We start from the raw sequence: 12,500 nt of genomic DNA, 5'->3' as shown, positions 1-12,500 counted from the left end.
CCAAATGGCATTACCCGGTAGCAATAAGTTCCTTATAGCATGATGAAGGCTGTCTTTTCCGTATCTTCTTCATCCATTAGAATCTAATGATACCCGGCATAGCAATCCACATAAGATCCAATCTCGCGCTTGGCACAATTGTCAATCAGAATATGGATATTAGGTAGTGGGAAGTTATCCTTCGGACTTGCTTTGTTGAGATTGCAGTAATCGATGCATACTATGATCTTGTCGTCCTTCTTCGGTACAGGCACAACATTAGCTAACCAAACAGGATATCGAGTGACCCGGATAACCTTTTCATCCAACTGCTTGGTAACTTCTTCTTTGATCTTCACACTCATATCAGTTTTGAATTTCCTCAACTTTTGCTTGACGGGAGGGAAGGCTGGATCAGTGGGCAATTTGTGGACCACTAAATCAGTGCTTAAACCCGGCATGTCGTCATATGACCACGCAAAAACATCTTTGTATTCGATGAGTGCTTTGATTAACTCCTCCCAGATTTCTGGCTCGAGGTGGACACTTATTTTAGTCTCTCGGACATTGTCCGTGTCCCCTAAATTAATGACTTCTGTGTCATTCAGGTTTGGTTTGGATTTTTCTTCGAAGTGAATTAACTCCTTACTAATCTCTTCAAAAGCTTCATCCTCATCATCGTATTCTGATTCGTAATCACAATCTACTTCATGAACTAATATTTCGGAATCAGATTAATTTTTAAGACTGGTATGAGGATTCCTTATGCATACCATGTCATTAGAACCAGCGTAAAAAGAACTATATAGAAAAGAAAACAAAACAAAAAGGAAAACCATCAGGAATAATGAAGAAAGGGAAATTGTATTTTATTGATGATAAAAGATAACAAGGTTTGCACACTCAAACAGACTGAAAAATGAAATCCGGATTACAATCCTGGAATAATCCGTACAAACTTAAAGGAAAATCAAAGCAAACTACCAAGACTCCTTCCGAGTAGGGAGAGGAGTAGCCTTCCAATTATTAAGCTTTGTTGCTGGCCCGACAAATTGCACTTCCACGTTGCTAGAACCTTCTCCAATTTCCACCATGTTCACACTGTCGAACAACTTCTCAAATCTTTCAATCAACTCCTTGTCAGGATTAATCACAGAACTGGGAATTGCTGTCACTGGGCGACTCCTTGTACCGGACTTGACAAATAATCTGGAAAGACGTGGGACCGGCTTTGGAAGGACCCATGTCCTCTGTTTCAATTTCCTAACTGTTTTTATGTCTGCAGCTGTGGGCTTGAATCCCAGACCAAATGTTCCCAAATTTTCAGGAAGAGACACAGGATGTATGATGCCTTGCAGATCGGACCCCAAACCCTTTCCTAGTACAAAACCATTCTTCAGCATTTCATACGCTACCATGACTGATGCGGCGGTTATCTTTGGATTTGGGATACACTTCCCTTCTGGAACTTTCTCGACTGACATTGCGTCAAAAACTTGGTAGACCCATGGTCCCTTGTCATCTTCCACTTCAATAAATGGCACAATGGTGTTGCTGTGAGCGCACAAATTATCTTCGCCGTGCACAACTATTTCCTGTCTATCCCATTCAAACTTGACCATCTGATGGAGTGTTGATGGTACTGCTTTAGCGGCGTGAATCCACGGTCGCCCTAATAGCAAATTGTAGGAAACAGCTATATCCAGTACTTGCTGGTCCTATGGTCAGTTCCAACATTATGTCCCCAACTGAGTCTTTGCCTCCGCCGTCAAATCCCCACACACAGATATTGTTCTTAAGGATCCTCTCCTCTTCTACTTTCAGCTTGCTTAGAGTGGAGAGAGTACAAATGTTGGCACTTGAACCATTGTCAACCAATACCCGGGTAACCATGGAATCCTCGCATTTCACTGTAAGGTAAAGGGCTTTGTTATGCTCAGTACCTTATACGGGAAATTCATCATCGGAAAAAGTGACTCTGTTTACTTCAAAAATCTTGTTGGCTATCTTTTCCAAATAGTTCACCAAGATCTTGTCGGGAACATGGTCCTCATTCAGGATTTTCATCAATGATCGGCGGTACTCATCTGAATGGATTAGCAATGAGAGCAATGAGATCTAAGCTGGCGTTTTCCTCAACTGCTCTACAATAGAATAGTCATGCACTTTCATTTTCCTCAAAAATTCCTCTGCCTCTTCTTTAGTTACAGCTTTCTTCACCGGTGTTGGATCATCTTTAGCTCTTCTTAACTCCTCTGGAGTAAAACACCTTCCTGAGCGAGTCAAACCTTGTGCTTCACAAACTTCTTCTTTAATTTCTTTCCCTTTGTAAATCACGGTTACCCGTTCATAATTCCAAGGAACAGCTTTGTTGTTGATCACTGGAAGCTGAGTTACTGGTTTTATAATAACAAGCTCTGTGCGAGCCCCCTTCACGACCACAACAGGTTTACTTGCAACCCCTGGTACTACCACTTTAGCTTTCTCGGGTTTCACTGCAACAATGCTTGACGACCCTTTCTCGGCTACCACAGCTGGCTTATTGTCTACCCCTTTCAATTGGACCATTGATTTCCCACTAGTTACCATTTCCTTTGAGCTGGTTTCACTGGAACGGATCATCATTACTGTCTGCGAGGGCTTCTTAGGATCCCCTCCTTTGTGTATCAACTCAATCATATGGGTCTCATGGTGAGCTGGGAGTGGATTCTGATTGATATTTGGTACTTCTGGGGCCTGAACCTCGATCCGATGAGTATCAATAATCTCTTGCATAGATGTTTTCAGTTTCCAACACTTCTCTATATCATGACCTAGGGCTCCTGAACAGTACTCACAACTCACTGAGTGGTCAAGATTTCTAGGAGGAGGATTTGGCATTTTAGGCTCAATTGGATTCAGCATGCCCAACTGCCTCAACCTGTGGAAAAGACTGGTATATGATTCCCCCAGTGGAGTGAAAGTTTTTTGCTTCTGTAACCTCTCATTCTTGAAGGCTTGGTTTGGTCGGAAACCCGTTCCGGGGGGATTTCTGTAGGCTCTTGGGGGTGAATATGTGTTTTGTGGAGCTGGGTATGGATTTTGTGGAGCTGGTGCACGCCATTGTGCGTGTGCCGGAGTTTGGGTATAGGTTTGTGCATGATGGACGGAAAAATAGGGATTTGGCGGTGGGTAGTAATGTTGTGGAGAGCTATATGGAGTGTGGGGGTAATTTTGGTGGTAGGGTAGTGGTTGGCTATAGTAGGGTGACGGGCCTCTAGATCCGAACCAGGCACCGGACTCAATAGTCGTGACATCTTCTTTCTTCTTCTTCCCAAGTACACCCCAGTGCCTCTTTGAATGGCCTGAGTGGTTGCCTTGATCGTTGAATAACTCATGATTTTGTTGGACTTAAGCCCTTCCTCGACCATGCCTCCCATTACAACCTCATTAAAAGACTTGTCAATTGCAGACACCAAATGACCAAAGTAAGTTGGCTTCAAAGCCTGCAAAAAGTTATCAACCATCTCGCTCTCTTTCATTGAGGGATCTACCCTTGCTGCTTGCTCCCTCCACCGGAAACCATATTCTCTAAAGCTTTCACTGTGCTTCTTCTCTAGTTTAGTCAAAGATAGTCAGTCTGGAATGATCTCAAGATTATACTGAAAGTGACAAGCGAATGATTGTGCCAGATCATCCCATGTGTACCATCTTCCGTGATCTTGGCGGGTGTACCACTCCAATGCTGCTCCGCTCAAACTCTGACTGAAGTAAGCCATTAGCAATTCATCCTTTCCTCTGGCTCCCCTCATCTTACTGCAAAAACCTCTCAAATGATCCACCGAATCACCGTGTCTGTTTTACAAGTCGAATTTGGGCATTTTGAACCCTGCCGGTAGTTGTACATTTGGGAATAAACACAGGTCTTTGTAAGCCATGCTTACCTGACCTCCTAGCCCTCTCATATCCCTGAAGGGTTGTTCTATGCTTTTCATTCTTCTGAACATCTCCTCATGTTCGGGATTTTTGGCTGGTCTCTCAGCTTCTCTCGGGAGATCAGAATGTGGATCGTAGGGGTAGGTTTCTGGAGCTTTGAAGGTGGGCTCCGAGGGATAATACTGGTTGTCTTGAGCTTGGAACATAGGTTCACTTGAGGATCTATGGAGTGCAGCTGGTGGAGATGCCACAAAGACAGGGGTGACTGGCGGAGGAGGGTATGGAATTGATTTTGGTGGTGGAGCTTACGGCATATGAGAAGTAGTGCCATGGTAGTGTTGATAAATGGGAAAACCTAGATCGGTGTCGGGATGATCCTAAGACTGAGCTAATGGTGGGGTAAAAGCCGGGTTGGCTGGGTAAGACAGCGGTGATTGCCCTTTGGACCAGGCCTAGTACATTTCGGCCATCTGTTGCTTAAGCTTGAGCATCTCCTCTTTCATTTTATTGACTTCCAACTCCTCTACCTCAACACTAGTGTCGACATCCGGGATAGACATGATTTCTGGTATTGGTCCCTTTGATCTGGTTTGGTAATGATAATGTGCCAGTATCCTCTAAATAAACTAACTGCTTGAATTCTCTGAAAAACAACAAACTTGTTAGTTCTTAGAGTTTAACACATATGCAATTACAAGTTGGGATGCAATGCACCTAGGCAATTAACCATTTTCTATCATGCATTTGCTTCGGTTGCATGCGTCATTCCGGCCTCTTATAATTGTGCCCCTTCTTTTAAGCTTCTTTTATTCTATCCTTCTTTATTTCCCCTTTTTCTTTTTAGTGGTGGTCGAATCCTATAGAGATTGCCTACATATCATGTCCCCTCATGAATCAGACCGTGCGTAGTTCTATCAGATAAGTGTGAAAGTAAATAAAATATTTTTGGGATTTTCAGCTTTTATAAAAACAGATGCTTCGATCACAAAGACTCAATACTAACAAATTTCAAAAGACTAACAGACTCTGATGCAAAGACAAAGTACAGACTCTGAAATTAAGCTATCATACTTTAAAGAAATACAGACTCAAAGACAGAGAGAAAATATAAACCCAACATGCCTTACAGACTCTGACAGAAAAGGAAATACAGACTCAAACTGAAAATCATGAGTACATCAATGCTCCTGGTGTCCGTGGGACATCATTCGGTCTCGCCACGGGCCTATGTGCAAGATCCCTTTGAAGTCGGTTCAAGCTGTTCATTATTTGTTTAACAAAAGGTCATCACCGCTGCAAAGAATGTAGTGCGAGTCATATCCTTACAAATGTGGCACTTCATAGTGATGTAGTCAGCGATGTTTCTAATTCTCTCTCTTATGACGCACTTTTCTTGTAATAAACGCCCAATCTGCTGGGCCCTGGCCTCCAAAGTTTGCTTGGCAGCATAGTTTTGTTCTTGAAGTTGTTGCAAGTCTATTTCTAACTGCGCCAATGTCGTTTAACAGTGTTCCCTTTCAACCTTGAAGTCTTTTGCCTGCTTGATCATTTTGTTTCTCATGGCGATGACCCTTTTCTTCAACCCCATGACCTTATCGTAGTACCTTTCTCTCAACTGCTTAACCAGGCATACCCGTTCATATGCTTTTTTAGCCAATTGTTTTTTAGCCCCGGCTAGTTCACTTTCTGCTTTGTTCAAATAGAAACTATAGTTACTCACTTTCTGCCTTAGGTTAGCTACGAGTTTTTCATCTCTATTACTTCGGACTGGATTTTCTGCCGCTACTTTCAGTTTCTGAATTTGAGCTCGAAGGGCCTCATTTTCTTTGGCTAACGTTTTCTTTTCAACCTCATCTGCCGTTGCTTGTAAGCCATTCTCGAATTGAAGGTCTTTGACTTTCTTTTCCAACTTTCCTATTGTGGCCCTATACTCGTTTTCTTTGGCCAACCAAGCCAATGGTTCTTGCGATGCCTCGACGAATTCCTGAATGTGTGATTTTTTGGCCGGTATTTTTGATTCGGCCCTTGCAGCATTATTCTTTCTATACCAGGCAAGGTAGGCGGGTGAGACCTTGCCTTTAGATAGGTTTCGCACTCGGGTGCTTGCCGTCAAATACTGGTACTCGTTCCAAACAGAACGAACTATTTCTTCGTGAAATTGGCCGTCGGAACTAATCTTAACCGCGTGGATACTGAGATCTTCATCTGGATGCATCACCTGACATCTTCCTAATTGTTTCATCACTCGGTAGGGAGCATAAGGCTAAATACCTCGAAGACCCATTAGGAGGAAGTAAGGACCTGTGGCGGGTATATACACAATTTCTTCAACAGGAAGCCAACCTAGTGTCCATTCTATTTGTCCTGTAGTGATGGCGCGAAGGCGGGCTATCCATTCTCCAAACCCCTCCGGTAACTTGAACCCTGAAACCCTTGTGTTGAATTCTTCAATGCAGCTTTTCTCTGTGGATCCATAACTCATATACTGAGGGTGGTGGCACAAGTGCTCGATCATCCACATTTGTAGTAGCAAATTGCATCCCTCGAAGAAGTTTGCCCCAGCTTTACAAGCTGTGAAAGCTCGGTATATCTCAGACATTATCATAGGGGCAAGAGTGCTCTTGGCATTGGTAACCAGGACCTTGACGACTCCAGCCACCCGCAAATCGATATTCCCGTCTTCTCGGGGAAACACCACAAGGCCTAAGAATGCTACCATGAAAGCAAAACGCCTATGCTCGTCCCATTTTGTTCGGTTCCCTGTGTCACACCTCCTTTTTACGTACCTGAGAGGGTACAATGAGTTTTTCCAATTAAAGGACAATCGAAATGGGATTGGTTTAATTATTTCAGAGTCGCCACTTGGGAGATTTAGGGTGTCCCAAGTCACCAATTTTAATCCCGAATCGAGGAAAATAATGACTCTATATTACAGTCTGCGTACCAGAAATCCGGATAAGGAATTCTGTTAACCCGGGAGAAGGTGTTAGGCATTCCCGAGTTCCGTGGTTCTAGCACGGTCGCTCAACTGTTATATTCGGCTTGATTATCTGATTTTATACAAGTATGACCTTATATGCAAATTCTAACTTTTAACCGCTTTATTATTATTGTTTTTACAAGAATGTGAATATCGCTTAAAATATATCTTTGGACTGTGTCACATGAAATGCACCCACAATCCGAAACATATTTTATTTGATGTTTTAGGATTTGGATTTGGGTCGCATGAAATGCACACCCGAGTTTAGGAAAATTAAATTATTAAAGACGCGCCTAAAGCGACTATCGCGTTATTATTTTGCGGAGGCCGTGAAATTCGCTAATCGACCCTCCTGAATTCTAAGTAATTTTAAACAAGTATTTACTGAGGGCCCCGCAATTTGTATTTTTTTTATTCGGCGAGGCTCATCTCATTCTTATTTTTTTAAAGAATTAGCAACGTCATGGAAATGCATCCCGGGCCACGCCACAATCAATGCGCCCGTGACTAGAGACATATTTCGACTCCGTTGAGATTTGGATATGGGTCACATAAATGTGCACCCGAGTTTAGGGGAGATAACATTATTAAAGGCGCGTCTAAAGCAACTAGCGCATTATTATTTTTGGGTGGGGCCGTGGAATTTACTAAACGGCCCGTCCCGAAATCTAAGTATTTAATACATATATTTTGCGAGGGCTCCACAATCTATACATTTTTTATTTTTTGGCGAAGCTTGTCCCGTTTTTTTTATTTTATTATTATTTTTATTTTTTTATATTTTTTAAAAGGATGCCATTTTCACGCCTTTAACAATGCTAAACCTTACGGCTTTTTCACAACTACAATCTCACAACTTGTCAAGATTTGATAAAAGAAGTTAAGCGAATGAGTGTTTCGGGCGTAGCAACAACAGGTACTAATACTAATTTTGTCCAAATAAACTGAGACAAAAATAACATAACACATTGAACGTAAATAATAACAATACTAATCTTGGGACTACTAATACGATTAAATCAAATGACATCAAGTAATCAATAATAACATAACACAAAAATGAACTAAAATGCATACAGTGAAACATAAGCAGGAAATTATCATATCAATTGATATATTGCAACTTCAAACATTGAACGTAAAATTTCTTTAATCCAATACATCGAGGCTTACTAACCTGAATAAACAGAAATGCCTAGAACCATTGACCGAACCTCAACATCGACTTCAACGGACGGACTCGACGCGCCGGACCTCGACGAGCAAAGATGGCCTCAACGGACTGCACGACAACAGTGAAAGAACGACGATAACATCAGCTGAAGCAGTGGTGGTCGCGTTTGGACGGTGGGGTTGCGGGCAGTGGTTGACGGACGTGGGGTGGTGGCGTTTCGAAGTTTGGACGCGAGAGGGTGGCGACGAAAGGTTGCTGGGCTTCGAACGTTGGGGGGTGCGACTGGAGGTGGAGAAATCTGTTTGTGGTGGTGTTAGGGTGGTGTTTGGGGCAGTGGTCGTGAGGTCGTCGGTTATGGTGGAGGTGACGGGGTGGACAACAATGGAGGTTTGTTGATGGTTCTGGGCAGTAGGGGTGTTGGGTTTGGATTGCGACGGGGTCGAACGGTGGTGATGCTTGGTCGACGGGGGAAGCTCGCAACGGGTTGCAATGGCGGGCGTGGACTGGCGGGTGGTTGCTGTTGGTTTGGGTTGAGACGGGGTAGGGTTTTTGGACTGGTTTTTTGAAGAAGACGGAGGAACAGTGGTCGTTTGGGCAGCTGGGAGGTTGTCGACGAGGGACAGTGGCAACGTGGGCAGTGACGATGGCGGAGAAGGAGCTGAACGGAACAGCAGCGATGGTTGTTCCGAGTCGCGACTGGTTTTGGGTGGAGCTGGAGCTCGTGGCGGATGGCAATGGTGGTTGACGGTGGTGCGTCTGGTTCGTGATGGAGGTGGTTTTGTTGGTTGTTATGGGGGAGTTGGTCGGGCGGTTATGGCGGAGAGGGAGTTGACGGGGTTGGGCTGCTAGGGTTTTCTTCTTCTTCTTCTTGTTGAAGAAGAAGATTGAACAGTAGTAACCCCTTTCAAAATTTCCAAAGTCCTTCTGGTTCTTTTTTTTTCCCCCGTCCTTTTCCCTTTTGTCTTCTTCTTTTTAAGAAGAAGATCTGCAGTACCCCCTTTTTCCAATTTTTTAAAAGTCCTCATGCCTTTGTCTTTCATCCGTGCATTTAGCATGCTTTGCCCATGAAAATGAGCCCCACGCGTGGTGGGGTTCGAGGCATATGTCCCCCACGCGTGGTGGGGTTCCCCATGTGTCCTGGACACGGTTTATTATGGTCTAGGTCCGAAAATTAGGCCTAAAACCGGGTAGTTTAAACCCGAATATTATTCTTTTGCCCGGACCCGATAAATAGGAACACGTTGCTTAACTAGTCCTACGTAAGCAAAATAACTACCAAAAATAAGACTAGTATTTAAACAAAACTATATCTTTTTTAAATATTTTTCAAGGTTTAAAATAGCTACAAAATATTAATAAAACTATTTTTTGTAATTTTCGTTTTTAAATATTAAGATAAAATATGAGGTAATATTTTTGTATTTTTTCAAAGTTAAAATGCCTATAAAACTTTAATAGAATTATTATTTTTGTATTTTTTCGAAATTATATAAGGTATAAAAATAAAGTGCAATTTTTTGTATTTTTCAAGTTTATGAGAAATACATAAACTAAAATTTATATATATATTTTTTGAAATTTTCTTTTTGCAACGAAATAAAGTAAAAATAGTTAAAATAGCTATATTAGTCCTAAATTAGATATTCACGCTAAAAATGTGAAAATTCTCGGGGAGGGTCAAAAATCACGTGTTTACAGCTGCCCCTCTTTGACTGGAAACACGAAGAGTTTTCCGACAAAGAACGACTAGACGTGTTTTTGACCCGACCATTACTTGGACGGACTACAACACTTAAGGAAAGGGAGGGATTGTGACCGAGCCCTGGTATCTGAGCTGCCTACATATCCTTGGTTATACAGGAATCAGGCCACGTGTAGTTCGGGAATGAGAGAGATAGTGAAGTGTACCGAGGTGAAGAGCCGATCGAGGTGCCGTTCCGTTGAGGTTCCGGTCCGCGGTCCTGTCGTTACAACAAAAATGAAAACTGAAAAAGACTAACTAAGCCTATCAGCTACTAGTTACAAGGATTCCTATCTCTTAAGTCTTCTGAACTTGGTCTTGAGTCTTGAATGGTGCTTCATGCAGACTTTGGATCTGAACCTTGATACTTGCTAGTTGTAGGTGCTAGTTCTTGAGCAGACCACATTTGTTCTCCACTTCCGTAATTTGGGTTCTTTTTCTTTTTTTTCTTTTTTTTTTTCTTTTTTTTTTTTTTTGGTGACCAGCTTTTGTTGATCATCCCAGACTGTTGACTTGCATTCTTGGGGCGAGCTTCTTGTTGCTTCTATCTTGGATTGAGTGCTGGGGATTTTTGTTGTAACCTTCTGCTTTCCAGTGGGTCACTGCTTGATCTTGAAACATGCTTCTCCGTTCTACAGGCGGACTCCTGACTTCTTCTATCTTCGACACGCAACAACCTCCGTTCTACAGGCGGGTCCCTGACAATCAAAACAAACAAAACAAACAAAATTTTCTAACCCTGTTTGTACTGGGAAGATTTGTGAGTCGTTAGCAAAATTGTAACTCACTTACACTACTGATTCAATGATGAGAGTAAACTAAAGACTAGGCTAGGATGTGCATCTCCTCTGAGTAAAACCAAAACTCTTGCTAGCAAATGTGTCTGCTAAAATAGAAACCTCAATGACTCAAACTAGAAAGTGTGTTTTCTATGGTTGAATCGGAATGAGCTAAACTAGGAAGTGTGTCTCCTAAGGGTGAAAACTTCAGTGACTAGAACTAGGAAGTGCGTCTCCTATGAATAAAATCTCGACTAGGAAGTGCGTCTCCTACGGGTAAACTTCAAAAAACTGGACTAGGAATGGTGTCTCCTATGGTCGAACTTAAAATGAATCAAATTAGGAAGTGCGTCTCCTACTGGTGAAGCTTGCTTAGGAAGTGCGTCTCCTATTGGGAAAACTGTTCTTAGGAAGTGCGTCTCCTACTGGGTAAAACTTGCTTAGGAAGTGCGTCTTCTATTGGTGAAACTGAACCTAGGAAGTGCGTCTCCTATTGGTGAAATAAACTTAGGAAGTGTGTCTCCTATTGGTGAAACTTGCTTAGGAAGTGCGTCTCCTATTGGTGAAACTTGCTTAGGAAGTGCGTCTCCTATTGGTGAAACTGAACCTAGGAAGTGCGTCTCCTATTGGTGAAATAAACTTAGGAAGTGCGTCTCCTATCGGTGGAATTAACTTAGGAAGTGCGTCTCCTATTGGTGAAACTTGCTTAGGAAGTGCGTCTCCTATTGGTGAAACTGAACCTAGGAAGTGCGTCTCCTATTGGTGAAATAAACTTAGGAAGTGCGTCTCCTATCGGTGGAATTAACTTAGGAAGTGCGTCTCCTATTGGTGAAACTTGCTTAGGAAGTGCGTCTCCTATTGGTGAAACTTGCTTAGGAAGTGCGTCTCCTATTGGTGAAACTATTCTTAGGAAGTGCGTCTCCTAATGGTAAAACTGAACTTAGGAAGTGCGTCTCCTATTGGTAGAACTAAACTTAGGAAGTGCGTCTCCTATGGGTGAAATGAACTTAGGAAGTGCGTCTCCTATGGTGAAACTGAACTTAGGAAGTGCGTCTCCTATGGTGAAACTGAACTTTAGGAAGTGCGTCTCCTATGGTGAAACTTGCTTAGGAAGTGCGTCTCCTATTGGTGAAACTGAAACTTAGGAAGTGCGTCTCCTATGGTGAAACTGATCTTAGGAAGTGCGTCTCCTAATGATAAAACTTGCTTAGGAAGTGCGTCTCCTACTGGTGAAACTTGCTTAGGAAGTGCGTCTCCTACGGTGAAACTTATCTTAGGAAGTGCGTCTCCTACTGATAAAACTTGCTTAGGAAGTGCGTCTCCTACTGGTGTTTCCTGTTGGGGATTCCTGCTATAACCCTCTGTTTTATTGTCTTCTGACTTGATCTTGAAACGTATGCCTCTGTTTTATAGGCGGGCACCCAACTTTAATACTTGAAAATTAACGCTGAATGTATTCCTCTGTTATCTGGGCGGGCTCCCAACTTCAACGCTTGAAATGTAAAGACTGAATGTATGCCTCTGTTATCTGGGCGGGCTCCCAACTTCAACACTTGAAAGTAAAGACTGAATGTATTCCTCTGTTATTATGGGCGGGCTCCCAACTTCAACACTTAAAAGTAAAAAAGACTGAATGTATGCCTCTATTATCTGGGCGGGCTCCCAAATTCAACACTTGAAATAAAAAGACTGAAATGTATTCCTCTCGTTATACAGGTGGGCGCCTGGTGAGAATTTTAAAGACTGAAAGTATTCCTCTCGTTATACAGGTGGGCGCCTGGTTGTAAAGATATGAAAAATGATATGCCCGTATTATACTGGTGGGTGACCTAGAACAGAAATGAAAAGACAGAAATGTATTCCCGCATTATACTGGTGGGTGACCCAGAACAAAAAATGAAAAGACAGAAATGTATTCCTCTCGTTATT

The sequence above is a fragment of the Nicotiana tabacum genome, chromosome 16, assembly GCF_000715075.1.
Source record: "Nicotiana tabacum cultivar K326 chromosome 16, ASM71507v2, whole genome shotgun sequence".
Classification (NCBI taxonomy): Eukaryota; Viridiplantae; Streptophyta; class Magnoliopsida; order Solanales; family Solanaceae; genus Nicotiana; species Nicotiana tabacum.
The sequence above is the reverse complement of the archived record's forward strand: the minus strand, read 5'-3'. Positions refer to the sequence as shown.